Source organism: Leopardus geoffroyi, chromosome B4 (genome assembly GCF_018350155.1).
Source record: "Leopardus geoffroyi isolate Oge1 chromosome B4, O.geoffroyi_Oge1_pat1.0, whole genome shotgun sequence".
In the NCBI taxonomy this organism is placed as follows: Eukaryota; Metazoa; Chordata; class Mammalia; order Carnivora; family Felidae; genus Leopardus; species Leopardus geoffroyi.
Window position 1 is genome coordinate 93,159,266 of NC_059341.1, and position 17,065 is coordinate 93,176,330.

Here is a 17,065-nt window from a genome sequence, read left to right on the forward strand (position 1 = left end):
CTTCTAAATCTGGGGAAGGAAATAGAAATCCAGATCCAGGAAGCACAGAGAGCCCCCGACAAAATCAATTCAAGGAGGTCCACACCAAGCCACATAATAATTGTGGGGCGCCTGGGTGGCTCAGTCGATTAAGCGTCCGACTTCAGCTCAGGTCACGATCTCGCGGTCCGTGAGTTCGAGCCCCGCGTCGGGCTCTGGGCTGATGGCTCAGAGCCTGGAGCCTGTTTCCGATTCTGTGTCTCCCTCTCTCTCTGCCCCTCCCCCGTTCATGCTCTGTCTCTGTCTCAAAAATAAATAAGCGTTAAAAAAAATAATTAAATGACAAAAGGTAGCGATAAAAAGAGAATTTTAAAAGCAGCGAAAGAAAACAGTTACGTGGAAAGGGAATTCTCCAAGGTGATCATCTGATTTTTCAGTAGAAACTTTGCAGATCAGAAGGGAGTGGCATGATATATTCAAAGTGCTGAGAGAAAAAAAAATCTGCAACCAAGAATACTCTATGTGTCGAGGCTATCATTTAGAAATCCAAGTATATCACTAAAGAAAGCCAAGAAACCATGAGAGAAGAGAGCGAGAGAAGAAAGAAACAGAGAAGAACTACAAAAACAACCATACAAGTAACAAAATGGCAATAAGTATGTAGCTATCAATAATTACTGTGAATGTAAAGGGACTAAGTGCTTCAATCGAAAGACATAGGGTGACGGGATGTATAAAAAAGCAAGACCCATCTACATGCTGCCTACAAGAGGCTCATTTGAGACCTAAAGACACATGCAGATGAAAAGGGAACAGACAGAAAAGCATTTACCATGCGAATGGAAGTGCAAAAGCCAGAGTAGCAATACTTACATCAGATAAAATAGACTTTAAAACAGACAAGAATCTTTAGTCTTTCTTTAGAAATACAGTACATAATAATAAATGGAATGATCCAATAGGAAGATATAAATGATTATCAACATTTATGCACCCAATATGGAGGAACCCAAATAAATAAAGCAGCTAATAACAAACAAACAGAATATTATCGACAGTAATAAAATAGGGGACTTTAACACTCTACTTACATCAATGGATGGCTCATTCAAACAGAAAATCAACAAGGACACAGTGACTTAGGTTGAGAGGGAATAATACACCTCAACCTGATAAAGGCCACATATAAAAAAACGCATAGCTAACATACTCAATGGCGAAAAACTGATCAGGAACAAGATAAGGGTGTCTACTCTGACCACTTTTATTCAATATAGTACTGGAAGTCCTAGGCACAGCACTCAGACAAGAAAAAGCAAAAAAAGGCATCCAAGTTGGTAAGGAAGAAGTAAAGCCTTTACTATTTGCAGATGATATGGTACTATACATAGAAAACCCTAATGACTCCACCAAAAAAAAAAACCTTCCAAAACTGATAAATGAATTCAATAAAGTTGCACGATACAAAATCAATATATAGAAATCCATTGCATTTATATACATTCATGATGAAATAGCAGAAAGAGAATTTAAGAAAAAAGCCCCATTTACGATGGCACCAAAAACAATATCTAGGAATAAACTTAACCGAGGAAGGGAAAGACCTGTACTCTGAGAACTGTAAAAACATTGATGAAAGAAACTGAAGATGACAAAAACAAGTGGAAAGATAGTCCATGCTCGTGGACTGGGAGAACAAATATTGTTAAAATGTCCACACAACCCAAAGCAATGTACAGACTTAATACAATCCCTATCAAAACACCAACAGCATTTTTCACAAAATTAGAACAAATAATCCTAAAATTCGTGTGGAACCACAAAAGACCCCAAATAGCCAAAGCAATCTTGGAAAAATAGAACAAAACTGGAGGTATCACAATCCCCGATCTCAAGATATACTACAAAACTATAGTAATAAAAAATACTATGATACTAGCTAAAAACAGACCCATAGATCAATGAAGCAGAATAGAGAATCTGGAAATAAAACCATGATATTATGGTCAATTATCTTTGATAAAGGAGACATGAATGAGAAGTGGGAAAAAGACCATCTCTTTCCCAAATGGAGCTGGGAAAACTGGATAGCTACATGCAAAAAATGAAACTGGACCACTTACACCATACACAAAAATAAACTTGAAATGGATTAAACACCTAATTGTGAGACGTGAAAAATCCTGATAAAAACCCTAGAAGAGAGCACAGACAGTAACCTCTTTGACACTGGCCATAGCAACATTTTCCTGCACATGTCTCCTGAGGCAATGCAAACAAAAGCAAAAATAAACTGTTGGGACTGCATCAAGATAAAAAGTTTCTGCACCGAAAAGGAACTAATAAACACAACTAAAAGACACCCTGCTGAATGGAAGAAGGTATCTGTAAATGACATATCAGATAAAGGGTTAGTATCAAAAATATATAAAGAATTTATACAACTTCACACACACACACACACACAATTTAAAAATGGGCAGAAGACATGAACAGACATTTCTCCAAAGAAGACATACAGATGGCCAACAGACACATGAAAAGATGCACGGTATCACTAATCAGGGAGATGCGGATCAAAACCACAGTGAGATATCACCTCACAGCAGTCAGAGTGGTTAAAATCAGCAACACAAGAAACAACAGATATCGGTATGGATATATCGAAAGAGGAACCCTCTTGCGTTGTTGGCAGGAATGCAAAGTGGTGCAGCCACATTGGAAAACCGTATGAAGCTTCCCCCCCAAATTAAAAATAGAATGACCATACGATCCAGTAATGCCACTACTCTTTACCCAAAGAATACAAAAACACCAGTTCGAGAAGACACATGCACTCTTACATTTATTGCAGCATTGTTTACAACAGCCAAATTATGGAAGGAGCCTGAGTGTCCATCCATCCATAGAACTGACAAATAAGATGTGGTATATATATATATATATATATATATATATATATATATATATATATATATATATAATAGAATGTTACTCAGCCATAAAAAATGAAATCTCGCCATATGCAACAACATAGGTGGATCTAGAGAGTATAACGCCAAGTGAAATAAGTCCGAGAAAGACAAATAACGCATGATTTCACTCATGGAATTTAAGAAACAAAACAAACAAAAAAGACACAAACCAAAAAACACTCTTAACTATGGAGAAGAAACTGATGGCCACCAGAGGGGAGGCAGGTGGGCGAATGGGTGAAAGAGGTGGAGGGGATTAAAAGCACAGTTGGCATGATGAGTACTGAGTAACGTATACAAGTGTTCAATTACTGTATTGTTCACCCGAAACTAACGTAACACTGTATATTAATTATACTAGAATTAAAAATTTTTTTAAAAAAAGCATGGAGGTACCATTTTTTTCCTCTCTCAAATGAGCAAAAATTTTAAAAAGACCTATTTTACTTAGTATTTGTGAGAATTTGATTTTAAAAATGCACCCTAGGGGCACCTGGGTGGCTCAGTCGGTTAAGAGTCTGACTTCGGCTCAGGTCATGATCTCGTGGTCTGTGAGTTCGAGCCCTGCATCGGGCTCTGTGCAGACAACTCAAAGCCTGGAGCCTGTTTCAGATTCTGTGTCTCCCTCTCTCTCTGACCCTCCCCCGTTCATGTTCTGTCTCTGTCTCAAAAATAAATAAACATGAAAAAAAATTTTTTTTAAATGCACTCTAATGAAGTCAGTGAGGTTGAAAATGAGGCCAAGTTTTCTGGGGGGGGAGACGTGATTTGGCATATGTATCAGAGGCCTTGAAAAAAAATGTATATGATCTGACCTAGCAAAGTTTGTTTATAGGAATTATCACAAGGAATAGACTAGTGAGCAAGGAATGTATGTCCAAGTTCATTGCAGCAGTATATGTAGTAGCAAAATATCCATTGTTATAGGTAGATTAAAGCATGTTAATATTTTGCAGCATTCTGCCCCTCTTAAAAACAGTGACATTTATCTATTCTATTTTCATCTAACATCCAAAATGTAAAAAAAAAAAAAAAATCAAATTATTAAATAGCTTGTAATTTGTGGGGAAAAAATAATGAAAATCATAGACATTAAAATGTTAATGGTGGTTAGTCTTCTCTAGTGGTGGGATTTGGGAGGATTTTTTTTATCCCAATTAATTTTCTTTTGCATTGATTACTTGTTACATTGAAAATAAGAAAGGCTAGGACCATTTTGAAACATGAAATTTTTATTATTCTGAAATGGTGACTCACAGATTAGGAAACTAAGAGGATTTCATTCTCCAACAAATATGAAGGTCTTTATTGTGCTAGTAAACTCAGCCTCAGTCTAAAAACTAACCTCGAAGTGAGGGTGAGTAGGATTCATGAGGAAGAAAAAGAAGCTTAAGAAAAAATCTGGAATCTGCAGACATAATAGATCTTCATAAAAGGGGATTTGGAGAAAAAGGGGAATTAACCTTTGCTTGGTGTAATTGCTGCACTGAAGCACAGACTTGTCGGAGGAAGAACCCAGACAGCTGAACGGTCCTTTTTGTATCAGGTGGAGAGACAAGTGCACCTGCAGAGCCACCCTCCAGCAATTTCTGAAGGGAATGGCGAATCCTTGCTCCTGAACGTGTGAAACAGGATCTGGGCCAACCCCTTCCCTTTTTTGACGAACCAAAAATGAACTCCTCATGTGAAATCTGGATCAGTGCCAACACACCCAGGGCTCAAGGTTGTCAGCCAGCTGTTGGTAGCTCACACTAATTCTCTTTTCTCTTAAATGATGCAGAAATAGGTTGCTTTACGCACACGGGGGGAAATGAATCAAAGGACCTAATTGGCAAATAACCTCAAACCTCCTAAAATTAGCCTTAAGACCTGGTCAGTGTTTACCCACTCATTCAGTTGCACTAATCTGTGTTGAGAGGGGAGGGGTCACATGGAGAACTGTCCTCTTTACTTCTGATATGGAAGGGAACTTCCCCAGCAAATTTCCTTGGAAAGGACGGGGCATGAACACTAAGGAGGAACATGTCTGCTTTGCCACTTTCTTGCCATTAGCCAAACTCTCCAAAAGCTTACTGCCTCTCAGGACTTCTCAAGTGGGGGTCCAGGGAGAGGTGACAGGACCAGTTTGCTGTACGGGACAAGCTGCTAGGACCTCCATGCCCTGAAGGGGAGGTCAAGGTTCATGGCTGCTTTCACTAGTCCCTTAAAGAATCAGTTTTGATTCTTATGCCTTCATGTGGGTGACCAAGGAGACCCTTCCTCGTACACATTTGTACTAAATGAACGCATTCGCCCACTTAGAAGCTGAGTCTTAAACCACCTGGTAGGCCAGATTTTATTTTACTCAGGGGGGAACCTTTCAAGTTCTAATGAAAAGTACAGCTTCCTGTATTTATTTAAAGTAGAATCTTTCATAAAAATATATTTTAGGGAGTAGAGTATTTGGGGAAAGTAGTATCTTTATTCTCGTTAGGAGGGAGCATTGTCCGGTGGTCAAGGTCAGAAGCACTGGAGACTTTGTTCCTCCATCCATAAGATAGTTGGGTTGTCGTGAGAACGAAATAAAACAATGTTTTGGAAGTACACACTGCCGGCTTGGCACAGACCAATTAATGGTGGCCAGTGGTAAATACCACCACCGCTGCAGGGTCACAATCCACCTTAGCCAGCACCTTCCCAGAATTCTTTGGGATTTAGAAAGGCTGGCATTGGCAACTTTTGTTGTGGTGGTGAGTTGTTTAAAAACACTCTGCCCATCCAGAAACCCTACAGCTTGTTGTGTTACGGGGTAAATTCCTCCACTCCAGCCCCACATCCACTGACCTACGAGGCTGGGTCTTTTCCCTTCACGAACGCCTGCCAAGGGGTCAATGGGTCCAGTTTGCGAGTGCTGTTGGACTGTGGACAGAGGGCCGGCCACGTGGGGGCAGTTTGGGTGGGCTCGGCAACTGCCCAGGTCAGGGGAAGATCACGTGGGATGATGGGGACATGCCCTGGGAGGGTGGGAGACCCCCATGCAGCCAGGAAGGGAACCGGTGGCAGGGGTCTCTGCCTGGAGAGACCACCACTAATCTTTGTGGATATAAACGTTGAAAAAAAATTTTTTTTAAATGCACTCTAATGAAGTCAGTGAGGTTGAAAACGAGGCCAAGTTTTCTGGGGGGGGAGACGCGATTTTGGCATATGTATCAGAGGCCTTGAAAAAAATGTCTATGATCTGATCTAGCAAAGTTTGTTGATAGGAATTGTCACATGGAATAGACTAGTGAGCAAGGAATGTATGTCCAAGTTCATTGCAGCAGTATGTGTAGTAGCAAAATATCCATTGTTATAGGTAGATCTGTGATCTGTGTTGAGTGGAAATAAAGCTTCTGAAAACTAACCTTTCCTTCCAGCCTTCCAGTCACAACATTAGTTCTTCTGCAAAGTAGATACTTCTGCCCACTAGGGGAAGGGTCAGGAAGTGCTGGAAAGAAAGAAAACAACAGTGATTAATATTTCAAGGTTTTCTTAACTTCTGTGTAATTGTTGGGAAAGCAAGGAAAATAGAGATAACTGGGGGTGTGGCCTCCCTGGGAATTTCTCTGGATGTTATCTTATCTCTTTGTCTTAAAGGTTTGTCTTTTTATTTTTAAGGCATCTCTGTACCCAACATGGGGCTCTAACTTAAACCCCTGAAATCAAGAGTCACAGGCTCCACCGACTGAGCCAGCCAGACGCCCTGGAGGATGTTAAATTAGGAAGCCAAAGAATTCCTGCGAAGCTTTGAGGGGGCGGGGGGAGAGGTAGGGGTGAGGGTGGGGTTGGAGGGGGACAGGAGCGGCCACTGTGGCTCTCTCGCTTTCTCCATGTGCTCAGTGTCCCTAGAAAATGCCACGCTTGGCACTGGGGCCTTCCTTTTCCTCCCTGAAGCCCTTTCCAAGTCCTGGGAGAGCCAGGAAAACAGTGGCTGGGACAGCAGCTGTTTTAAGCAAGACTGAGTCTGTTAGCGGACTCCCCTGCCATCTCCTGCTAGATGCGAGGTGGGCATACTGAGCAGTGGTTAAGAACTGCTATACTTTAAGCCTGGGCCTGTCTCCAGTGTTTCTCTGATTCACGGATTAAAGTGGAATTTTCCAGGAAGGCTTGATCTAGAAGGAATCCTTCTCTTGGGTCTACAAGTTCTCTTTGTGCAGCAGGAAAATCCTACCCCGTGACCATCTGCGGGCAGGGTCTGCTCACTCCGCCGACCGTTTCCTGAACGAAAGAGAGGAAACACCATCCTGAGCAGAAAGGATCCCCCGGGCAGTGTGGTTTTCACACTGTGACAAAAGTCAGAGCCACAGGCTTATTGATAAAATGTGTATCGGGCTTGGAGTTTTCAATTTTTGTTAAATTTATTTGATTAAATAAGAACCTAAAAGGAATTTTGGAGTATAATTACCCTGAGCGAGTCACTTAATCTCTGTGTCTGTTTTTTTTTTTTTTTTTAACCTGGAAAATAAAGGGTTGTAAAATTTTTTTATAGCCATCCTAGCATTAATGCTTTTCTTTTTTTTAGAAATATTCTAAAGTATCAAATACGTATATGGGGTGTTCTAGACAAAATTTTTCCATTAAAAAAAAAAAGCTCCAGGAGCGCCTGGGTGGCTCAGTTGGTTGAGCATCTGTCTTCGACTCAGGTCATGATCTCACGGCTCGGAAGTTCGAGCCCCATGTTGGGGTCTGCAGTGACAGCAAGAAGCTTGCTTTTTGGGTTCTGTCTCTTCCCCGCCCCCCGCACCTCTCCCACTTGCTCTCTTTTGCTCTCTTTCAAAAATAAACAAACATTAAAAAAAAAAAAAGCCAGCTGACAAAATTTAGCCGTTGGAGTATTTATATCTTGCTTGTTTTCTAGATAGTGGTGAGTGTATTTCCTAAAGGTTAGACTAACCTGACTGGCTTCTTGAGTGCCTGGCAATAGGATTTACAATTACATTTCAGAATGCTTAATCCCTAAAGTGTGGTCCCTGGGACACAATACTAAGTGAGACTTGAAGGTCAGAACCCAGGAAGGATATGAAGGACTCTCCATTACTGAGGGACGGAGTAGCAGATCTTGAAGAGAACCCTGGGAGCGGGAACATCGGCCGCAAGATTTGTCGGAACTCTTGAGAAACCAAGACTTTCCCAACTGTGGGGAACGAGCGAGCACGGCCCACAGTGGCAGCCGTCATGTTCATTTCCCAGCCCCTCCCTTCAGGGTTATTTCTGTAAACAGGCAACCACTGTGGTTGGAGCAGGAATGGGAGGGATTCAGGGAAGGATGCTTTGGTGTCTTTGAAGTGAATACCTCAACTTGCTGAAAGGGAGGTCATTATTTATTTGGTTTGACTTGTTCTTCCTATTCAGCAAAACCCGCCAGGAGGACCTACTACTCACTTTCTTCATGTCACTCAGAGTCAAAACACCGGGGATGAAAACCTAGATCTCCACTTGCAGAGGTTTATTGACCTCTTCTGTCTGCCATACGACCAGCGTGCCTTGAGTGGCCAGATCTGAATATACCAGAGGGCAGCCCACACGTATTTAGAAGGCACATGGTCACAGGCATCACGAGCTGTGACATCAGTAGACGGTAGGAGTAACATCTATGCTCATAGGTCCCGTGCTGTTGATGGGGACCTACTGGTCCAGTTTTGGATGCGAGGGAGTCAGTAGCTTCTTCCTCCTGCACCCGCGCACCAATATTTCTTCCCTTATTCCAGAGCACCCTGAAGAAAAACACCACCTTATGCTCATTCTTAACCTAGACTTACCTCATTTCAGACACCGAGAGGATTTTTATTTCCCATCCTGTCGCTTCCTCACAAGACTCCACTCATGCTTTCTTCATCCCAATCTTGGGCCTTTTGCATTAATGGGCCTATAGGAATCACTTTGTATCATCCCCATGAAATATTTTCCTGTCTTTATTGCTGACTCCAGGGCTCATTCTATTTTCTGGCTTTGATGATTTTTCTACTAACATTGTCAAAAATTTTTTTAAAAGTTATGTACCCTAGAAACTTAAAGCCATATTATGACAACTCTTTTAATGCATTAAAAAAAAATTTTTTTTTAATGTTTATTTTTGAGAGAGACAGAGACCGAATGCGAGTGGGTTAGGGGCAGAGAGAGAGGAAGACACAGAATCCGAAGCAGGCTCCAGGCTCTGAGCTGTCAGCACAGAGCCTGACGTGGGGCTCGAACTCACAAGCTGTGAGATCATGACCTGAGATGAAGTCAGACGCTCAGCCGACGGGGCCACCCAGGCACCCCTCTTTTAATGCGTTTGATAGGAGTAGCTGGTAAAATATTGAAGACACCCAACCATCATTGTCACCAAAACAATATACACCTCTAGACTGCACATTAATTATATTTTGTCTGGAGGGAGTTTACAATCTAACATACAACTACCGTATTGACAACAATGTATTTAGCCTACCAAGTTAGTGCCAAATATTCAGGATTAAATATTCTCACCGGGGCACTGGGTGTAGGAATAGTAGGGTGGAATTCTATCTCTACACACAGTTCATACATGTGCATGTCAACTGAAGAGTTTGTTAAACTAAGATTACCTAGTGAGAACGGTAGAAATTTAGTCTCTAAAAATAATATTCATCACCAATTTAGAGAAATGGCAAAGCCCCTTTTTATTAACACTCAAGTTTCAGGGTATAGATTCTGGTATAATAGTTGTGTCTCTTGTGATTCACGTTCTTCCCTTTCAGTTCGATTGAGCCCCATTAAAACCAGGTTACAATGAACTGATATCTTTTATTTTATTCCATCCTGTGAGATCAATGTGTCCAAGCAGACATCTGCATAATTTAAGGTAAGTTAGCTTTTCGGTAAGCCCACAGCTACCTCCTCTGAGTGGGTAGGAGCTACACGAACCCATCTCTCAGAGATATGATTAGCATTACATATTTATTTGTTTGTAATTTGAATAGGATATATGATTTAAGCACACTGTAAATTAATTTAAATAGGCCAGTTGTTAGAATAGGATTTTCTCAGATTATCAAATTTATGTTTGCTGCCTGCAGGTGCCTGGAATTATTGACTGGCTCTGAGGATCACACGTAGGCATTCATTCCAAGGCTTCTGTTCACTTTAAGAAACGATACACAATTCTGCATTCTTGATCCTCCTGCAGACTTTTCATCATGTAGCATGGAAAATCATGTAGAAGAGAAACTCACAGACCAAAAAAGCATAGCAAAGATTTTTTCTCTTTTTAAATATCAGGAAGGGAGAGGGGAAATTCCTGAATGTAAATGGCAGGGTCTAAAAGTCAGAGTGGAGTTTCCAAGGTCTATTTATAGTGGTGTAATCCTATCATGGGAATTCGAGACTGTGTACTTGTCGTAAGTGGCTGAAAAAATGAAAAGAAAGCAAAATGTTTTTCCCACGTGGAAGACTGGAAGGTAAATCTGAGAAATAAATATACCTTAATTTTTCTCAGGACCCAATTAGTCACCCATTTCACTCTCCATTCTGACAGTTGTTTATCAATTTAATAATATTGGACAACCTGGGAGCTACTCACCCTGATATCTGCCAAGTGCGTGCTTAATTTTTGCCTGATAATCTATTTTGAATTCATTTCCATGAATTTATGCTTTTTTTTTTTTTTTTTTTTTTGGTGGCCATGATGGCACCATCAGATGGTTACTGTCATTTTTAAATAAGAAGACATCGGGGTGCCTGGGTGGCTCAGTCGGTTGAGCGTCCGACTTCAGCTCAGGTCATGATCTCACGGTCCGTGAGTTCGAGCCCCGTGTCGGGCTCTGTGCTGACAGCTCAGAGCCTGGAGCCTGCTTCCGATTCTGTGTCTCCCTCTCTCTCTGACCCTCCCCCGTTCATGCTCTGCCTCTGTCTCAAAAATAAACATTAAAAAAAAATAAGACATCCAGTAAGAGTCTGAAGGAGTGTACTCACATAGCCAGATGTATATAAAGGGGCAGGTGACAGTCACAAAACTATTTTGTTTTCATTTCTCCCCCTTCAAGCTAACAAGCTCCATCTACTCTCTCCCCATTGTGAAGAAGGGTTTCTGCCCCCTCTGGGCTGCCTCTATGCATAAAGCAGTGCGGGGTTGGTTGGCACTTGAGACAAACAGAGGCATAGCTGATGGAAAGCAAGGACAGTTTTGGCACAAGGGAAGGTATCTTTGTCACTTGTCAAATCCCTCTTCTGTTTCCTCTTTGCCTCCTTGCACTTGTGGCCGCCCTAAGATGGAACTGATGCTGTTGTCTGCTACCTGCCCGAAGTTAGGCAAGAGTCTGAAAAGGTCTTGAAGGTTCAAAGGACTTTTTCCCGCAGAGGTAGCAGTCATTTTAATTAGGTAAGGGGACGTGTTTGAAATGGGTCAGTTTCTTAAGAACTTTTGTTGGCAGTCTGCCTAGAAGCTGGTCTTTCCTGCACCACATCATAGGGTGGCCCCTCCTGGGAAGCGGGACCTGAACAATAACACACAGAGAATTATTGATGGCCAGTATGGATCCTGTGGTTATTGGAGCCTGGGGTAAATGTTCTGTAGTCAGTGAAGTCATTAACTTGGCAGTTGCTTGGGCAAGCTTGTGATGTTAAAGGACCCAAAGACCTTAGACTTACTTTAAGGGGGCAGGTGCCAAAGACAAATCACGACCTTGAGAAATGATGCAAAAAGCACAGTTAGAGGCACAGATTCGTTATCTGGTTAGGGTTGCGCAGGATAAATTGAGCCAAGTGAACCTAAATGAAAGATATCACGGACAAAGTGTGTGAGATTCAAACAAAGAGTTATCAACTTTCATAACTAGCCAGAGGTATTTCTCAGAAGTGTAATTCAGGTGGGATTTTGCAGATACAAAGACAGACAGACAGAGAGAGAGAGAGAATTATAGCAGCAACAACACCCAAACCAGATAGGGCAGAAACTCCAAGTAATGCAAGCTTAGTGTGAGAAAATCCTAGGGGTGATACCTTTCTGGAGGTGGGGCAAGTCTGTTTGAAGAACAACCGATAACCCAAAGACGAACATGCTGCAGAGGAGATAATTTTTAGGTGACCCTAACACTACTGTTATGCACATGTGATTATTTTGGGCGTCTATTTAATACAGCTGTAGCTCGAAGATGGCAAATGCATTCTTCGTGTCTCCCCCCTCCCCCGTTCAGAGCCCTCCGTGAACCTCTCTGATAGACCACACCACCACCAGACATGAAAATGGCCTCAGAGCCATTCTCTAAGCAGGATTCGGTGGTGCGGATTGGCGTGGGAGGGGAGATCTATTTGCAGTCTCTACAGTGTTTTCGGTCTTTTCCATATGTTTGTTTGCAAAGCGACAAATAAGAAAGCGCTATTCAGGGTTGTTAAAAGAGAAACTCCTAAACTGGGCATCAGGTTACTACGTTCCTGGACAAAGTTTCGCAGCACCCAACACTGCACTGCCATGTTATCTGCGTTCACAAAAATGGCACCAAGATGGAACTATCCTGGCAAGAGTGAGTGGATATCACCTTTCAGTGCGTGTGAGAGAGAAAGAGACAGAGAGGAGCTCTGAGCCTGGGGAATGGAGGCACTACAGTTTTTTTGGTTTTGTTTTTTTTTCAGCCCACTGCAATTCTAACTCCTGCCTCCTTGGTTTCTGCTATTTCACCTCAACACCAGCTCCTGTTTTCTTTGGAGGATGTAATGGGATCCAGTGTCAGCCCAGCCATGGGGGACTCTGGTCCCCAGGCCCACCAGCTTCTTTCGGGTGCTGAATAATAGCAGAAATGTACAAAAGTTCATCTAGGAACTTGTTTAGTTCTGTCTCACGTAACTTGGGTGAGAAGAGGGACAAGGTAGCCTCACATAAGCACGTGGGTGCAAATATGGGACGCGGCCGTATCCCAGGGTCCTACGATGGGATCTTTACCTTAGGGAAGACTGTTTCCCTGTAGCTCACCCACTGCTTCCTGATGTTGCTCTTTTCTTCTTTCTCTCTCAACAGACCATAATATGGCTCTGAGAGCTACCTTATTTATTGAAAGAATTTGGGGGCTTTTTTCCTTTACTAAACTTAGAAGTTGAAAGTTACAGTTTATCATTTGGTAGGCCTAATATATAACTCTTCCCATTCACCTTGGAGTCAGTAAAGAACCCAACCTCTCGCAAAATTGACAGAAAATTTAGCAAACTGTGTACTAGGAAGGTTCGTTAGTTGTTTCGGTTTGCGCCCCCTCCCCCCGCCTTTTAAGTTTCTTGGTACCTTTTCTGTTTTCAATCTAGGAAGTTGAAATACTAAGCCTCACATAAATGCAAACAAAGTGTTCAGAGCGCGGTCCGTGAATTATTTCTTTTCATGCCCCAAACATCAGTCTCATTGGCCACAGTCTTACACACTCATAGCAATAACTGAGGTCAGGATTCAATTCTTGAGCAGAGAAGGACGCTAGCAAGTTAGGGAAGAAAGAAAGATTCTATTTGTACAGTGAACACAACAGCCATAACTTCTTCCGGGTGAACACAACAGCCATAACTTCTTCCGGGTGAACACAATAGCCATAACTTCTTCCGGGTGAACACAACAGCCATAACAACCATTTAGAAAGCCTCCGATATGGGGCGCCTGGGTGGCGCAGTCGGTTAAGCGTCCGACTTCAGCCAGGTCACAATCTCGCGGTCCGTGAGTTCGAGCCCCGCGTCAGGCTCTGGGCTGATGGCTCAGAGCCTGGAGCCTGTTTCTGATTCTGTGTCTCCCTCTCTCTCTGCCCCTCCCCCGTTCATGCTCTGTCTCTCTCTGTCCCAAAAAAAATAAATAAACGTTGAAAAAAAAATTTATAAAAAACAAAGCCTCCACTATGTGTTAGGCATCGCAGTGCAAGAGGGTATCCTTTTAACTCTTGCCATAGCTTGGTGAGAGTGGATATTGTTTTCTTAATAATACAGGTAAGAATATCAAGCCTTTAAGAATTTAATTAGCTTGTTAAAGTTCATACCGCTAGAAAATGGCTAAGAATGCATGCTCCCAGAATCCTCTTCTTATATCTAAATGAATAAACTTGGCTATTGATCAATGGATCTTCTTAATGATGGTTATTTCCCCCAGCCTGCCCCTCCCCCACAGTTTACAAAGCTGTCATATACACCGTTTCCTGTTATTCAAGCCTCATAACAATTCTGTGAGGAAGTGATTGTAATCCCACTGCACAATGAAAAAACTAAGGCCCAAATTCAGGAAACTGTGAAAGCAAATCAATCCTAGGGGCGTTTGTGAGTATACTCTGGCTAAGCACTGATGCTGTATTTCCTAAGGGGAAGCTGATTGAACAGGCTCCTCTCCAGACGGGATTCTGATTTATCAGATAGGAGCAAAATAAAAATAAGTTTAATAGTCTCCACAGCCTATAAATTCAGTGAGAAGGAAGGAGAGAGTCCCAGGCCAAAGGAGAGCAAGGAATGCTGTTTTCAGCAAGCTGGGCCGGTGCACACGCAAGGCTGGAGTGTGTGTGTGCACACGTGTGCACATCAGTGTTATCCTGGCAGCCTGAGTGCCTGAAGAGTGCCAAGGTCTTTCTTATCCCATCAGGACAAGGAAAGGCAATCGTATCGGTGGGTTATTGCCAGGACCAGAGTGTGCTTCTTATCGTCTCAGACTCTGTGATTGAGAGAGACTCATCATCTTCTTCTGGGGCCAAATTGGACCTTGCCAAGAGCATCCAGACATTTAAGATACAGCGTTCACCTACAGATATCCACCAGATCCAATGGTCTCCCCCCAAACCTTCACGCTCTCTCAATTCAAACATGGCGTCACGCTTACCTTCAAACTCTGCATTGTGACGAAACTGAAGGCTCTTTTCATAATTCAGGGCCTGCAGGCTACAGCTACGTTAGGGAACTGCCTGTGGGCCAAAGAGAAAAATACTCATTATAAGGTGGCTTTTGCCAGAGGCTTTTTCTCTGAGAACAATTATCAATAAATCCAAACAAAGAGGCCACCCTTGAACCCACCCATGGCGCACGTGGTCACTGCACTCTTTCCTTTTGGGTGTTATTGATTCTGGGCAATCTCTTCAAATCCCTGGGCCATAGTGTTCCTCTTTATGATATCACAAGAACTCGCCCATGGAATAGGAGATATCCACAAATCTGCATTTACGCCAAGGGTCAAAGTAGTCAAGGTAACGTTGCATTGGGGCTGCGCTGAAATAATTAGACAAGTGTAGTAGTTTTTTCCTGGCCTCTGTCCCTTCCCTGTGATGCTGTACAGTTGTTTAAGGAATCGGCTCCGTGTGATGGTCCTTAATGCCAGAGGTATTGTCTGTGCCGCGTCTCAGAGACATGTTTCCACTTGACACGGTCTTGGTTGGAGGGAGGGGCAGGTCTGAGTGTGGCAGCCCGGGTGTTATTGTTAGTACCGTCTGGGTCAGCACGGGCTGCGTGTCAGCTTGTTTGTCACATGTCACTGAGCCTCACCGGGCAACCACTGGGATAATAGCCCTAATCCAGCCCCACAGAGAAAGCTGGAACCCTCCGGGAGCTGAGTGCCGTTTCTCTCTCTGTCTAACTGCAACTAGGCGTTTACATCCCAAGTCAGCCTTTACCTAAACACATTCTATTTTTAGAAAAAGGAAGAAAGGCATCCTTGAAGGGTTACCACCAGTGAACGGTTAGGAACTTAAGAGATTTTCCCCCCTAACGTATTTTAGAGTTTAGGAAAACCTAGAAATGAGATACCCTAAAAAAAAAAAAAAAAAAAAAAAAAAAAAACCAAGTTTCTCTCTATGCTCCCAAATCATCTTTGTATCTTAAAAAAAAAAAAAAAAAGTGTGTGCAATCTTCAAGGGAAGGAGAATATATATACCACTGCTGACTTCCTATTTCTAAAGATAGTATCCTAATATCTATAAATCAAACTCACTACTTTGACTTTATATAGCAAAAGACAGAGCTTTGAAATACTGCAGTTCTGAGACCATCTGCAATCCCCTCTTCTCATCATTTTTAGCTTTCCTAAAGTGCAGAGACCTTTGGAATCCTGAATTTGGGACTCACTTTTTTTTTTTTTTTGGGAGCCTGGTTAAGTTTACCTTTGCCTCATCTGTATGTAGCCAGTAGAATTTACGAAGTAAGAGGATAGTAAAAACTCATTTTGGGATGATTGCTTCATTTACTAAAGAAAGGGTGTTTTCATCACATTTTAAACAATTGTAACATCATTTGTTTGAAGGCAAACAGTGAACAGATTACAAAGCAGTATTTCAGATATGAAGGGGTTTTTTTTTTTTTTTTTGAGCTTCCGCGAAAATACCAAAACTTTTAAAATCCTATAATTTCTCCCTAATTCACACTAGGCTTCCCTCCATTTATTCCAAATGGGTGAGATTTTACTGAGCACTGAAAATGGGACACTCCTGGGAGAATTCCCAATTAGGGTAAAGCCTTGGCTAGCTATGTGGGTTAGCCAGATGGTATAGCAGAGGTGGACCCTACATTCATGATCTCATTCATTTGGGCCGTAAATATTTTTAGCACCTCCAGGCACTGTGGTATGTGAAGATAATAGAAAATAGAATATACACTTTGCCTGGACTTGGCTCCACAGCACTTATAGTCCAACAGAGACAAGTTCTCTTCCAATACGTATCCGATGGGTGTTATCAACTGAACGGTGTCCCACCAATTTTCGTGCTGAAGCCTGAACCCCCAATGGACTGTTTTTGAGATCGGGCCTTTAAGGAGGTGAGGAAAGCTAAGTGAGGGCCTAAGAGTGGGGCCCTCATCCTACAGGACTGATGTCCTTATGAGAAAGAGAGACACCAGTGCATTCTCTGCATTCACGCACAGAGGAAAGGCCACGTGAGGGCACAGCAAGAAGGCAGCCGTCTGGAAGCCAAGGAGAGAGTCCTCACCAGAAACCAACAGTGATGGCACCTTGATGTTGGACGTCTAGCCTCCAAAACTGTGAGAAAATAAGCCTCTATTTTCCCAGTCTATAGGATTCTGTTATGGCAGCCCAGACAAATTCAACAGGAGAAGTGTTGGGTTCCTGGGGGGCATAGGGTAGGGACCCCACAACCACATCTGAAGCAGCAGTGTCTGAGTTGAGACCTGGAACAGCAGCAGGAGTT

General features: G+C 42.5%; 1 long non-coding RNA gene across 3 annotated transcripts in view; it reads right to left on the reverse strand.

The window, feature by feature from the left end:
• The window catches only part of LOC123591443, a 207,057-nt gene extending 191,735 nt beyond the window's left edge, over positions 1–15,322 (reverse strand). For all 3 annotated transcript variants that reach the window (XR_006709324.1, XR_006709322.1, XR_006709323.1), the window contains exons 1-3: positions 15,080–15,322; positions 14,755–14,836; positions 6,338–6,420 (exon numbers count right to left, since the gene is read on the reverse strand). This is a non-coding gene — a long non-coding RNA (uncharacterized LOC123591443). The remainder of the gene's footprint in view (positions 1–6,337; positions 6,421–14,754; positions 14,837–15,079) is intronic.
• Between the last annotated feature and the right edge of the window lie 1,743 nt (positions 15,323–17,065).